The 14,577-nt window shown below is 38.0% G+C and overlaps 1 long non-coding RNA gene across 1 annotated transcript in view; it reads left to right on the forward strand.

The window, feature by feature from the left end:
* The first annotated feature begins 287 nt into the window (after positions 1-287).
* Positions 288-14,577, forward strand: part of LOC122489788 — a 287,326-nt gene continuing 273,036 nt past the window's right edge. The window contains exon 1 of the long non-coding RNA XR_006299006.1: positions 288-784. This is a non-coding gene — a long non-coding RNA (uncharacterized LOC122489788). The remainder of the gene's footprint in view (positions 785-14,577) is intronic.

Below are 14,577 nucleotides of genomic sequence, written 5' to 3' on the forward strand. Positions count from 1 at the left end.
AACAAAACCAGAGGGGAAAAATGCCTTGGTTTTTTTGTTCCTTTCTCTTTCCTACAACTTCTGGATCTGCTATTTGCAGATGCTATGAAATTTTAAGTCTATTGAATCAGAAGTTGCTCTTTCTGGTTTCAAGACTCCTTTTCTTCCTTTCCTTTGCTAAAATTCTGGTCTAATTAAAAAAACAGTAGATCATAGTTAAATAAAACTGTACCCAGGATAACCCTAATTTCCATATGCAGATTTATCTGCACTGACAGCCACCCCCCTTACACACACACTCTCGCTCTCTCATTCTCCTTTCCCTCCTCTCCATCTCCCTATTGCATTGTGTCTGACTGATTTTCAGAGCACCTTCGCTGTTTCCCCCTTCTCATTCCCTTTCTGTAAAATATCTAGACAGGAAGGAGGTGGCTGCAGAGGCTGAACAAACAATCTCATATTCTGCCTGCAATGTCATCGTTTCTTTCCCCCATTTTAGGGGGCTGAAGTTGCCCAGGAAGGGGATGCAGAGGAGCTGGAAAGGAAGGGGGGAGCTCTCCAGAGGCAGCTGCGGTCAGGGGCAGGGACTGCCGCCAGATGTGCCTGCCTCTCTGGGCTTTGATTCGAAAGGGGCAGCAGGAGGAAGTATTGGGAGACAAAAGCCCCGGTTTAAATGATCATTTTCTTTATTTAACATGGCAGCAGACACTCTCTGCGTAGGATCATCATGCCGAGCATAAACTGGACTTTCCCACTTGCCTGGCAGGAGTGAGACAGATCACTGTCTGCTAAATGAGCATCTGAGGTAAGACCCACTGTTACAGATACTTGCTTTTTTTCCTAAACAATTAATTTTCTTAAATATGTTTCAGCCTCAATCACAAACAGTATAGTGGGGGCAAATCTGTGTTAATCTGCATCTAAAGAGCCAAGAAAAAGCAGAGGTATAATATATTCAACTCAATTTGGGGAGATAGTTACTTTGTCAATTCTGTGTATGCTGTTTGTTTTTCAGGTAAAATATCTGGTTTAAGAATAGACTAGTGTCATCATAATCCACCACTAGTGATAATACTAGTGTTGAGACTCTTAAAAAAAACTTTGTAAAAAGACAGTGAGCTACAGATGCATGTGCTGTATTTTTAGCTCACATACAAATATTAGAAGTCTTATTAAAATGATAGGTTTTTTTTTTTTTTTAGCAGAGGAGGAATGAATGCTGCATAATTAAGTACAGTATTTAATTTGGCTGTTGTGAAGCAAAAGAATAAGGTAATAATTTTTATTGTACTAATCAGTCTCAAGATGTTCTCTGTGTTAATTGGGTTAAAAAAATTGCAGTACTTATTAGAAATTCTAATTTCACAATGCAGCACTGACAATAAGCTCAGCCAGTGAATTATTCACATCTTTAATTTGCTCACTTAATGACAGTGTTCTGTAATCAGAGTGCAGAGACTGCTGCCTATGCATTATGTATGATGCTCAGGACTTAAATGCAGGACATTATGAAGCTCTCAGTGGTTCAGTAATTAGTTTTCCACAAGACAGGATTTAGATATTCACAGATAAAAGTCCACAGTTGGATAATGCTAAGGTTGCAACACAAAATAACAAAGGAAAGGAAGCTCAAAGTTTAGACTGAAACTTTGTCTCTCCGGCCTTGTCCACTGTGGAAACAGAATCATGCCACCTGAAATAGTTGCCTAGCTCTGATCACATGTTTGAAAACTGTTTTTGAACAAAGTTGTAGCAGGCGAGGCATTTGAACAATTTCAGTGGACCAGAGGGGAAAGATAAAACCTTTTTAATTAGTGTTCACAGAAGCCCTGCAATATATCCTCCTAATAAGTCTGTAGTATGCATAGCAGGCATTCTCAGTGTGCTTTGTAACTTAGTTAGTGCAAATGCAAATCAGGTTACAGTGGTGTTTGGCTGTAATTGTGTTTGTAAAAGGGTTACATGCCCAAATGGAGATTGAGCTTGCTCATGGTTTTGTTCCAGTTGCTTCTGAGGGAAGGTTTGAAAATCAAATGAGATATTAAGTGAATCTGGACATGAAAGGAAGTAGATCTGAATTGTCAGTGCAACTTTGGGATTTCTTCCACTTGTCGGTTTAGAGTTGTCAGTTTTTCTTTAATGATTCTAGGATTGTTCTGTCATGAGTGATATAACCTTTGAGACTACCCAGAACTGATAGCAATACTTTAAAAATGTATACTAACTTTGGGAAAACATTTCACAGTATTAATTCTAAAGTTTAATAGCCAGATTGGAAACTTTACAGTGATTTAAACAACAACAACAAAACAAACAAACAAACAAACAAGCAAACAAAAAACATGTTGCCTGGTAGACTTTATGGGGATTTTTGAGGATTTAAACATTAATATTTATTAATAAGATCTCACTGCTTTACCATTTGTTTGTCTAAGATTTGTGCTCATTTCCAAAACCCAAGTGTCAAGATCCTTAATCAAATTTGGCATTTTAAATAGAAATGCAGAGTAATACTTTAAAACTGCCTTTTATAGCTTAGAACATTTTTTTAAGGAAACTTGAGTTAAGATATCTATAGGCAAATGTAATGTTTAGGGAAGGAATAAACTAGCGAAATAAAAAGAAAGTACATTCCACCTTAATTTGAAAAATTCCAAATTAAAAAAAAATTAAGTCACACCTCCAAATTTGACTTCTACTTTCTAGAACTGAAAAGCTACTTTAACAAAATAAAGATGTTTTTCACATATGTTTAGGAAGCTGTTGCCTTTGTGACACTTCAAACATGGTTTTTGGGAAAGGACACTTGGTTAGGGGATGAATTAGGATATTGTATAGTTGAGGAAGTGACCTGACTTGACTTGGATCCAGTATAATATGTGGCAATCAGTTGGTAGCAGTGGTGCTTTTAGTAGCTTAAAGAAATACTGGGAATTAGGAAACTTGAAATTGAGCACCTAAATTGATTTTCCATTTCCTTATCTGTCAGACCGGAATAACAAACTTTTCTAAGATTTAGGAAAAAAAACAAAACAAAAAAAAACCAACTGCCACGTTATTATGGGGAGAAATGAGGTAGAGGAGTGAAAGTTTTTTGAAAACGTAAAAGCACTAGATAAAAATATGAAAGCTATTTTAAGGATTAACAAAACCCAAAATGTGTGTCTTTGAATCTGTATTGTTTATTATGGAAGAGATTCTTATCCAGATTTGCAACACTCTGTAATGTAAAAATGTCAAAATATTGTCAAGTAAATAAATTTAAATTCAATTTAATGAAAATAAGCCATGAAAAAAATGCCCTTCTTAGGTGTTTGGGGGAGAACAAGAAAGCCTTGAGATTCCATGAACATCAGTTTGGTGTCATCACTCCAAAAAGGTTGGCAATCATCTTGCATTGGACATTTCTTTCACTTATCACTGAAGAGACACATATTAATACTGTAACAAGTCTTATGCTTGGAATATCTGCCAGTTATCAAGATTTTGGCCATTCTTCTCATTAGATCATGAGTCAGAATGAGATAATTTCCACCACTGGAATTTTGGAGCTCTTTTTCTCACCAAAAATGGTCAATATATCAACCAATCAATAATTGATAATCTGTTAATTTTTCTTTGGCTGTCTATTGAGCACTTATAATGCTATCAAAACTAACATGCTATCTTGCCCTCATTCTTATGAGGTGGTTGTCTCCTTATTCTAGATGAGAGACTGAAGCACAAAGAAATTAAGTATTTTGACAATACCACATAGCTGCTGAGTAGTAGCATTAGAATTGAACCAGATCCAAGTCCTGATGTTGCAACCAATAGACTACATTGTCAGTTCCCAAGGTCCTGTGCTCTGTGCTGAGATAAAGTAATTGATTGAGATTCCTGCCCTCACATTGCTCACAGTGGTAATATTTGAGTTTCTTCCACCTGCTCCTTGTGGGTCAAGACTTGCTACTCACAGTGTGGGCTACGACAGCATTGGCATTGTTTGCAACCAGGGTTGGGTGCTTTACTAACTTTGATGTGACTTTTAAATCAACTGGGGATCTGGTTAAAATCCGATTCTGATTCAGTAGGTCAGGGATGGGGCCCAAGATGCTTTTCTAACAGGTTTCCAGGTGATGCAATGTTGCTGTTTCATGAGGTGTCCATTTGGTGAGTTCTAGAATTACAGTAGTGCCCTCTTACCTGTGCTTTCCTTCCTGCAGTTACCTGCAGTTATCTGTTATCAACCATGGTCTGGAATCAGATGATCCTCCTGACCAGTTGTCAGAAGGTCAATAGTTGCTTAACACTACGTCACAATGCCTACATAATTCACTGCACTTTATCGCATCACATAGGCATTGTATCATCTTACATCATCACAAGGAGAAGGGTGAGTACAGTGCAACAAGATATTTAAAGAGAGAGAGAGAAAGAGACCACATTCACATAACTTTTATTATAGTATTTTGTTACAGTTGTTTTAGTTTATTAGTTATTGTTGTTAATCTCTTACTATGCTTAAATTGGAAATTAAACTGTATCATAGGTATGTATAGGAAAAAACATGATATATGTAGTGTTTGGTACTATCTGTGGTTTCAGGCATTCTCTGAGGGTCTTAGAACACATCCCCTGTGGAGAAGGGGGGACTGCTGTGTCTTATTTCCCCCATGTTTGGTATCCAGGGAAGGTCCAGTGCATCTACTGAATTCCTTACTGAATTCCACTCTTCCAATTCTGATTTTTTTGGGGGGGGGTCCATATAGAAAAGCTTCTACCTTGGTTTCCTGACTTTGCTCTCTGGTGCCCTAAGTCTCGGCCTATATAGCCGTGGCCCTGGCTACCAGTTTAGCTCTGGCAGAGATCTCCTATGGGTCTGATTCCACACGCCCAATTACTAGCATTGGCTGTTCCATCTTAATAGTGCCATCAGCCTGGTTGAGGATCTTTATTCCCATGTCTGCATCAGAATCAGCTGTGAGGCTTATTGAACACTTGCAAGTAGGGGTGCCTGGGTGGCTTAGTTGGTTAAGCATCTGACTTCAGCTCAGGTTGTGATCTCATGGTTTATGAGTTAGAGACCCATGTCAGTCTCTCTGCTGACTGCGCAGAGCCTACTTTGGATCCACTGCCCCCTCTCTCTCTACGTCTTCCCTACTTACACTATCTCTCTGTGTCTCTCAAAATAAATGAATAAACTTAAAAAGAAAAAAAAAACTTGGCAAACTCTCTCAGTAACACTACCATAGATTTGATTTATTAGTAAGCTTGGGGTGGGTCTTAGGAACTTTATTTATCTTTTCTAAAACTTCATCGTTGATCCTGATGGGCAGCCCATGCTGAAAACCACTTTCTTTCTTTCCTTTTTTTTAAACTTAAAAAAAATGTTTATTTTTTTTTTTTTAATTTTTATTTTCAATGTTTTTTATTTATTTTTGGGACAGAGAGAGACAGAGCATGAACGGGGGAGGGGCAGAGAGAGAGGGAGACACAGAATCGGAAACAGGTTCCAGGCTCCGAGCCATCAGCCCAGAGCCTGACGCGGGGCTCGAACTCACGGACTGCGAGATTGTGACCTGGCTGAAGTCGGATGCTTAACCGACTGCGCCACCCAGGCGCCCCAAAAATGTTTATTTTTGAGAGAGAGAGAGAGAGAGAGAGAGAGAGAGAGAGAGAGAGAGAAAGCATGAGCAGGATGAGCAGGTGAGGGGCAGAGAGAGAAAGACACACAGAATCCAGAGCAGACTCCAGGCTCCGAGCTGTCAGCACAGACTCTGACGTGTGGCTCGAACTCATGAACTGCAAGATCATGACTCGAGCCGAAGTCAGATGCTTAACCAACTGAACCACCCATGTGCCCTTGAAAACCAGTTTCTTGGGAGCCCTTGTTGTGCCCTGACCTAACAGGAACCCTTTGGAAAGTGACACTGTCATAGCTTTTGTTCAGGTTTGCCATCTACTGAGAACATTGTCTCTGTGCCTCTATGCTAGCAATGGGCAAAGAACATAGAATTTAAAACTTTGCTGAGTTGCTTTCAGGAAGGCTTTACTGAGTGATTGGCATTTGAATTAGAGAGCAAATGAATGAATAGGTCATTTTTTTTCAAGCCAAAGGAATAGCATTATGCAAGGACAGAGAGATAAAAATGTGAAAGGTATCTTAAATACTGAGACATCCATTTTGATGAAAGTGTTTAACACACAGAATGGGGGCATAGGATATGAAATTATAAAAGTAGGTAGGCTCACTTTTAGGACCTTATGTGTTAAACTGAAGAGTTTATACTTCATTTTACCAGCAGTAAGAATTGTCAGAAGTTAAGATGGAAAGCAAAGTGACCAGACATGTGTTTCAGAAAGATAATCTGGGCGTCAAAGGCATATGAATTTGGTGGGGCAAGATTGAAGGCAGAGACAGGTGAGGTACGTGTGGTAATGGAATACAGGTGAGATGGGGAAGGATGCTTAAGCCATACTCCTGGGCCCTGAAGCTGTCCTCTGTCTCTGACACTGATGATGTTTCTTTATCACACTTTTATAGTAATAACCTGCAATATAGACCTTATAAGTAGCATGGCCTTGAGAATTCAGGGAACTCAAAGCCTTTATGAGCCATCACTGGTTCTTTCTTTTCCTGATTATTTTACCTTACAGTGCTGAGATAGCTAACTCTGGGTTTCTTCCCTCAGGAGCTGCTTAGAGCTTTTAAGGTAATTATTTGGGAGCAAAATCTTCTACAACATCCTAAGGGAAACTTGAAACCAGTTGATGAGCAGCAATAGGAATGCCAATGGTTGGGAAAATTGTGTCTAGGTCTTCTGAACACAGCGTTATTGCCCAAGTTCTGGAGAGAGAGACTTTGCATAGTCCATTAACCTTCACTCAGCTTCATTTTTTTTCTGCTTCTGAATTTGTCCCTATTCAGAGTGACTGCTTTCTTAAATCAGCATAGATTTATTGTTCCACCAATCTCCATTCACTTACCTCTGCATAGAGAGCTCATTTACCTCTAACAACTGTACATATTGTATCACAGAGTATATTTTGGAAACACTAACACCTACTCTCAGATGTGTTCAGGCATTTCATCCAGTTTTTTGACCTACTCTTACATCCTTGATCTTAGCTAAACTGTGTTTTTTTCCTAACTCTAATCTGCCTATGCTCAGGCTGATTAGTAGCTCCCCCCACCAAAAGATAACTGAGAATCTGTGAGTGTGTTACCATACATGGCAAAAGGTATTTCGAATGTGTGATTGAGAATCTTGAGATGGGGAGATTATCCTGGATTATCTGGCTGGGCTAATGTAATCATAATGGTCCTTTTACGAGAAAGGTAGAAAAGTAGGTCAGAGAAAGAGATTGGAAAGAGCTATCTTGCTACCTTGAAGATAGAGTGAGCGGCCATAAGCCAAGACATGCAGGCATCCTATAGAAGCTGGAAAAGGTAGGGAAACAATTTTTTTTTTCCCTAGAGACTCCAGAGGTAACTAGCACCTTGAGTTTATCCCAGTGAGACAGATTTTGGACTTCTCACCTCCAGAACTGTATGAAAACAAATTTGTGATTTTAAGCCATTAAGTTTCTGGAAATTTGCTACAGCAGCAATAGAAAATTAATATGGTGTGCTACATACCTTTATCTGACTTACTCGTTTTGCTGTCCAGTTTGTCTAACTGATAACAGTTTTATTGCCACATTATTGATTTTCCTTGGATACTTCTCTACCAGTAGACTAGAATACTTATTTTTCCCTAAGTTGCGAATTCCTCAATGACCAAGGTATTACCTAGGAGATGAGTGACTAATGGGACTGTTCTGAGGTAAGTGAGATGAGGCTAGTAAAGTGCTTCACACAGTGATGTAGGTTGGGTATGCAATGAATTCACTTCCTGTCTCTTCATGGAGTCCTCGTAAACTAATTGTTGGGTTTTACATGGTATTGGAGAAAGTCAAAAGCTATTTTGAAAATTAATGGATCACAAGGTAGAAGTTTATTTAGAATTTAGATTAGTATGTTCTTAGTGGATATAATAGTTCTTTGATCCATTTGGAATCTCATTTAAAAGATATTTTGATTTTGAATTCCTTTGGGGGTAAAATATTTCCTACTCATAGCCACATGTACACTGTGCAGATTAAACTAGCTACAGTTTAGCAGAGCATCTTTTTTTCCTCTCAGAATTTTCCCCTTTTTGCCCCATTTTGAATGTATTTTTCTACATACACACACACCCCTACACTCACACTCTGTGGCTACTTATAGTCTAGAGTACAGTTAGTGTCCCTCATAGAAAGATGCTAAGGGTTAAATGAGAATGGCCAGTGAAAGTACTCTGTCAACTCTTTTGCTTACACAATGTAAGTTGTTGGTACATCTGCTGTATTGGCAAAGTTATGAACTTGAGGACAGACGTTTCATGTTATATATTTGATCCTTAAAGCCTTATAAGATTTATTAAATAAATTGCTAAATAAAAGTTGGAAAATTAGAGGGGGCTGGGACAAGCCAGTGAAGAAGGGTTGAAGAAAAGAACTAAACTTGGTAGTTCTTTGGGTGGGATCATCTACTATTTGCCTCAGAAATGTCTCCTGATCTCTGCGTTTGAGCCCCTAATCCCCAAACTACATAGTTAATTGTGAACTGTAAACCCTCAGTCACATGAACCAGTCACTCTGACTGTCCAACTAGGGCAGGCATATAAATCATCTCTCCCTTTATTAGCTTCCTGTTGTTGCTGTAACTCACTTCCGTAAACTTAATGGACTAGAATAACATAGATTTTTTTATTTTACAGTACAATAGGTAAGCAGTCCAGGACAGATCTCCCTAGATGAAAATCAGAGTGTTGACAGACTGTTCCTTTCTGGAGGTTTTAGGGGAGAATCTGTTTCCTGCTTATTTGAGTTGATGGCAGAATTTAGTTCCTTTGTGGTTGTAGGACTGATTTTTTTGCTAGCTTGTCAGCCAAAGGCCATTTCCAGTTTCTAAAGACCACTTATGTTCCTTGGCTTATAGTTCCCTTCTGCCATCTTGAAAGCCTGTGATGGCAAGTTGAGACCCTCTCATGTTTCTAATCTGTCATTATTCCTCCCTATCGTCTCTTTGACCCTCTCGTCTGCTTCCCTCTTCTAATTTCCAGTACTCATTTAATTACGTTTTGCCCACCTTCAAATCTAGGATAACCTCACATCTCAAGATTCTTAACCTTAAATTAAGAAAATTTCATTTGATTTTAAGATAATATATTCACAGGTTCCAGGGATTAGGAGGTGAGTGTCTTTAGGGGAGCATTATTCTGCTAACCACAGTCCATAACTGATAGCATTTGCCTGTATTATAGTTGTTCCACACTTTGTTTTCTAATTTGGGCAGTATCTTTGTTGGCCTTTTCTCCAAGCCTCAATTATTCAGTCTCAGAACTACAGTAGGCATCTGATTCAACTCTTTTGCCAACTTAGTTCATCTGATATATAAAGTCATTTTTATCCCAATTTGTTTCAGTTCAGTTAGTTCTGTGAAATTCAGTAAGAATTTATTGTCTACTGAAAGCATTCCTGGAATGATAAGGTAAGGTATGGAGTTTGTAATCTGTGAAGATAAGATATATTCACATGAGATAAAGAAAAACACGAGAGTGTACAATTCCTATGTGTGCATGATGAGGGTGTTAGAAGGGGAATATTCTCATGAAGTGGTGGGATTAGGAAAGCAAGGTTGTGATTTTTCCCAGGCTGAAGTCACTTATAAGATGTGACTTAATAAACAATGGTCAGATATTTCTGCTTGAAAATATCTCTCTGCATAGGTTGGAAATTTGTTGCTTCATTTTGTCACTATTAGATACACTTAGCTTAACAAGCATCCTCTTCTACCAAGCCATCCTGTAGAACTCTTGCTCAGGGAATGTATGTTTTTAATTGTTCATGAAACTACTATTGTTTTTAATCTTTGTACCTTAATCTGTATCAACCTTCTGTAAACCCTTAAAGAATATTTCCTTCTTTAAATTTGTTGTCTTAGTAAACTGATAGAGTTTCTAGCACTAGGTATTTATGGACCTCAAAAGCATGTAAGTGTAGTAAGTCGGGACCAGGTGGGGACAAGGCTTGGGAAATTGACCTGGGCCAGGACTTCTTTTATTATTTCATGATATCCCTATTAACATAGCAACAGGGTTGACCCCTAGGTTGTGTTACTGGAAGTCCATATTCCAGTGTTCAAGGGGAAGTAAGTAGTTCAAGTCTGAGGCAACTACCATTAACATCACAGATATTTTAATTTATTTTTTATGTTTTCTTAAAAAATTTTAAAAGTACTTATTCATTTTTGAGAGAGAGAGAGAGAGAGAGAGAGAGAGAGAGAGAGAGAGAACAAGCACAGGAGAAGGAGAGGGGCTGAGAGAGAGGGAGACAGAGAATCGGAACTAGGCTCTGCATTGGCAATGCAAAACCTGACATGGGGTTTGAACTCACAAACCGTGAGATCATGACCTGAGCCAAAGTTGGATGCTCAGCCAACTGAACCACCCAGATGCCCTGAAGTATATGCTTTTAAAATGATGAATGGCCCAGCCATAGAGTATCTGGTAAGGGTAGATAATTACAGACAGACAGAGGTAGCTTGTTCTGGGAGAACAGATCCAGATAGAACTAGAAATCTAGGGTCCAGCCCCATTAGGGTTGGGATCCCAGGCAAATGGACTAGAATTCAGGATATGGAGCTTGAATATAAAGTGCAAAGCATGGCCGAAGCCCAGAAATAGAGACTGGTAAGGATGGTGGGGCAAAGGGTCCAGCCTGGGGCTTAGGAACACTGGTGCCAGAGAAGACATGAGCTTTAGCTGACAGATAAATTCCAGACCTTTCAGCTTGTTACTAATATCCAGTCAGACCTCATACTCTTTGGCTCAGGCAGATCAGAGCTCACTGATGGTTGTTCTTCAGGACTTGCACCTCCTCATGGCCAGTTGTAGGCTCTGACTGTCAGTCTGGGGGGAATAGGACAGTTGGTCTCTGCCATATCAAGAACAATACCATAGAAATTTGTTCCACCTGTTCTGTGCAGTTTGCATAATGCCACATGACTCCAGTCTCAATTGAATTAAACTAACAAGTTGTTTGCTTTTATTGAAGTATTATTACAAAGACATTTAACATTAAATTATTTGTTTATTTTGTTAATTTTCTGTTTTTTTAAGTGTTTGTTTTTGGAAGACAGAGAGACAGAGTGGGGGAGGGGCAGAGAGAGAGGGAGACACCGAATCTGAAGCAGGCTCCAGGGTCTGAGCTGTCAGCACAGAACCTGACGTGGGGCTCGAACCCACAAAGCATGGGATCATGACCTGGGTGAAAGTCAGATGCTCAAACCACTGAGCCACCCCGGTGCCCCTGTTAATTTTCTAAGTTAAGAATTCTTCTATTTGGCAGAATAGAAGAAATTCCAATATTCTGTGGTCTCTGAAGATAAAATGAGAGGTAGTGAGTCCCCAAAACATGAAGAATTCAAACATTCTTTAGATGACCACTTGGCAAATATGATGCTGGGGGATTAAATGGGTGACATTTAAAGGTCCTTTCTAATCCTAAAACACCATCTAAATCAGGATAATATAAAAATGTCTAGACTTCATAGACATTATTTTTACTTATTGAACACCTGGCTTCTTTTAAATTTTAGAAAAATACTTACTAATTAGAAAAGAGATATTAAAATGTGATAATTTTCATTAAGCATGCTTGGCCATTTTAAATTACTTTCTTCAATTTAAAATCCCCTTAATACGCTGATTACTTATTAGAGAAACCAATAATCTTCAATAATTTGCAGTAAATTGCAAATTTATGCATAAATATTTAAATGTTACACATACTCCTATTCATTGAGGATCCTTTTTTTTGGGGCATAAAATCCATACTGATATATTTTATTACAAAGTTGCTTATTTTAATACTGGAGTAAACTCAAAATTTGTCTTCTAGTTGTACTGAATTTCAATGGCCTTTTAATTGCAATTAAGCTCACAGTTTTCAAAGTTCTTTTAGAAGAAGGGCCTATCTGTATTTAAAGTGTGTATTGCCTTAAGTAGTGCTATCACCTGAACAATCTCTGCTGTGCCTGGCAGTCAATGAAGAAAAAAGTGCACAAGATTCATATGCGATTTGAGAATTGTGTCTATGTCTAAGACAGACGTCCAGTGAGAGAGGGCTTTCTCAACTTTTGCCTTGATACCTTCAGTCTAAACCTAGAATCACAGAATTTACATGTTTCAAAGGTTATTAGCGATAACTTTCATACCTCATTTTACAGATGAGGAATCTGAGTCACTGTGAGGTTGAGTAGTTTATCTATTCATATATGCATTTAACAGTTCTCCTGCTCCTTTGCCTTCAGTTTGACCCTGACAGGGTGTTTAGTTATTTTTCTTTTAAAGAAGAAAAGAGATGGGCAAGATCACACAGTCAGTAGATGGTGTTTTCATTTGTCCCTGCTTGTGATGCTGGACTATAGCCTTTCATGGTCCTTTTTTTTACATCCTTATTTATCTGATGACTACATGATGACTAAATCAAGCCTTATTTATCTGAAGGCAGATAAAATAAAGCTACAGTGTACCCATTCATTGCAAAATGGTGTCTGTAAGATCTGGAAGTGCTGGAGATAGCTTTTTCCTAAGATATTTATTAAACTTATGTGAGGTATGTCTTTTATAAATTAATATTAATAAATGTCAGTCACATGTGTTATATATTAATATTTACAGTTTTCAGAATACTTCACATTTTAAAAACATATTTATATTTATGTGGTACTATTTCACTTATTGCCTTGTAATCATTAGTATTGATGAATATTGACATATTTAATCAGAACATTCAGGAGCAGAAACCTGATAACGATTCAGGCCAAAAGTTATGCTAAGAATTTTAATTTTATAATGTTGCACATTATGAATAATTAAATTTATCTCTTTTGATCTCTATGTATTCATCTTTAAAGATATTCTTAATTATAGTGGTAGGCAGGAACTTTGATTGCAATCTTCTTATGTCTTGTGTCTTAAGAAGTCACTTCTCCAAGGAAAGACCATCTTTCTTACTTTCCTCTAAGCCCAGATGTGAGGTTCCTGCAGTTTTTCCATTGCAATGTAAGAAAAGTTTCCTAGCATAGGTAATATACTTCGAAGCCACTTGCATGACCTCTGTGACTGCGTCTGTGCCCACTTCTGGGCTCTTCACAACATGCCATGTCTTCTAGTCTTGCAACATCCCTGAGATCTAAGGATTGCTTTAGGATTACCAGTCTATAGGTGGGGAAACTGAGATTCTGAGAGGTGAGTTGTGTGCAAAAGCCATTCAAGATGTCCCTTCTACCACAACAGACTTCTTATTTATTATATTTCCTCTTGAGAGAGAGAGAAAGAATAAAAGTAAGATCAATAGTGGCCCTATGCATCCATGTAACAGTTTAGAAATTTCTTTTTACTTCCTACCTGATTGTGTGTTATATGTGTATGACAGTGTTCTCTAGAGGACTGATGTGGTAATGATAATGGTAATATTTGTTAAAAACTTGCTATATGGCAGGCACTGTGCTAAGTGCTTCATATACATTATCTCATTTCATCCTCACAGCAACCCTATGAAGTAGAAATTATTATCCTCGTTTTTAAGATGAGAAAATGAGGCTTAGAGAGATTAAATAGCTTGCCCAAGGTTACTACTGTTTAAACCAAGCAATCTAACTGCAGATTCCAATCCCCTAACTGCTCTGCTCTGTTGCTTGCACTGTATGTAAGGCTTTTCTTTTTTCCATTTTAATGTTTCTTTGCTTTATGAAGGGGTTACAGAGGAATGACTTCCGCCCTAGCACTGTGCCATTAAGAACTGCTGCTACTGACTAATGTCCTCAAACGTTAGTGTGTATAAGAATTATCTGGGTTGTTTTTTTTTTAAGACAAATGGTGCCTAACATTTCTGAAATGTTTATATTACTCTAATTATACAATTTAAGTGAATTAGAGTTGCTTAGTGAGAAAAACCCTAAAATTTGGTATTGTCAACAAATGTCTAATAATCATCTGTTAACTTATTTTTTCTAGAAAAATAGATCTCATAAGGTCAATTGCTCTAAGCAAGTTGTGTGGTGCCTTATATTTGTAATTCATATAATCATGAGATATGCTGCCCCTTTAAATTTCTTCAATGGAACCAGCTTGTCTTCTACTAGATGGAAATGTGGCCAATTCTATGGCTTTTCTGCTCTCTCTCAGGGTCTTATAGTGTCTATAAGTCATATATGCAGTCTTAATTCAATAATCTAAAGTGTACACTCTCTTGTATCGATACACACTTCCATCTTCATTCAAAATTGTAGTTATTTCCTTTACCTCAGCTGAAGCTTTTTGTAGGTGGGAGTCCAGGTAGAGAGTGTGGTCCTTCCTTTAACACACCTTTGTATTTACTTTTCCTTCTTCCTCACAGATTTTCTCTTACCTCACTCCTATTTTCTGAGATCACTTTTCCCAAATAAACTACTTGCCTGCAAAACTTTTTTCTCAGGCTTCCAATGGGAACCTAGGCAAAGACACTTACCAATGCTAATCTTAACTC

This window comes from Prionailurus bengalensis, chromosome B2 (genome assembly GCF_016509475.1).
Source record: "Prionailurus bengalensis isolate Pbe53 chromosome B2, Fcat_Pben_1.1_paternal_pri, whole genome shotgun sequence".
In the NCBI taxonomy this organism is placed as follows: domain Eukaryota; kingdom Metazoa; phylum Chordata; class Mammalia; order Carnivora; family Felidae; genus Prionailurus; species Prionailurus bengalensis.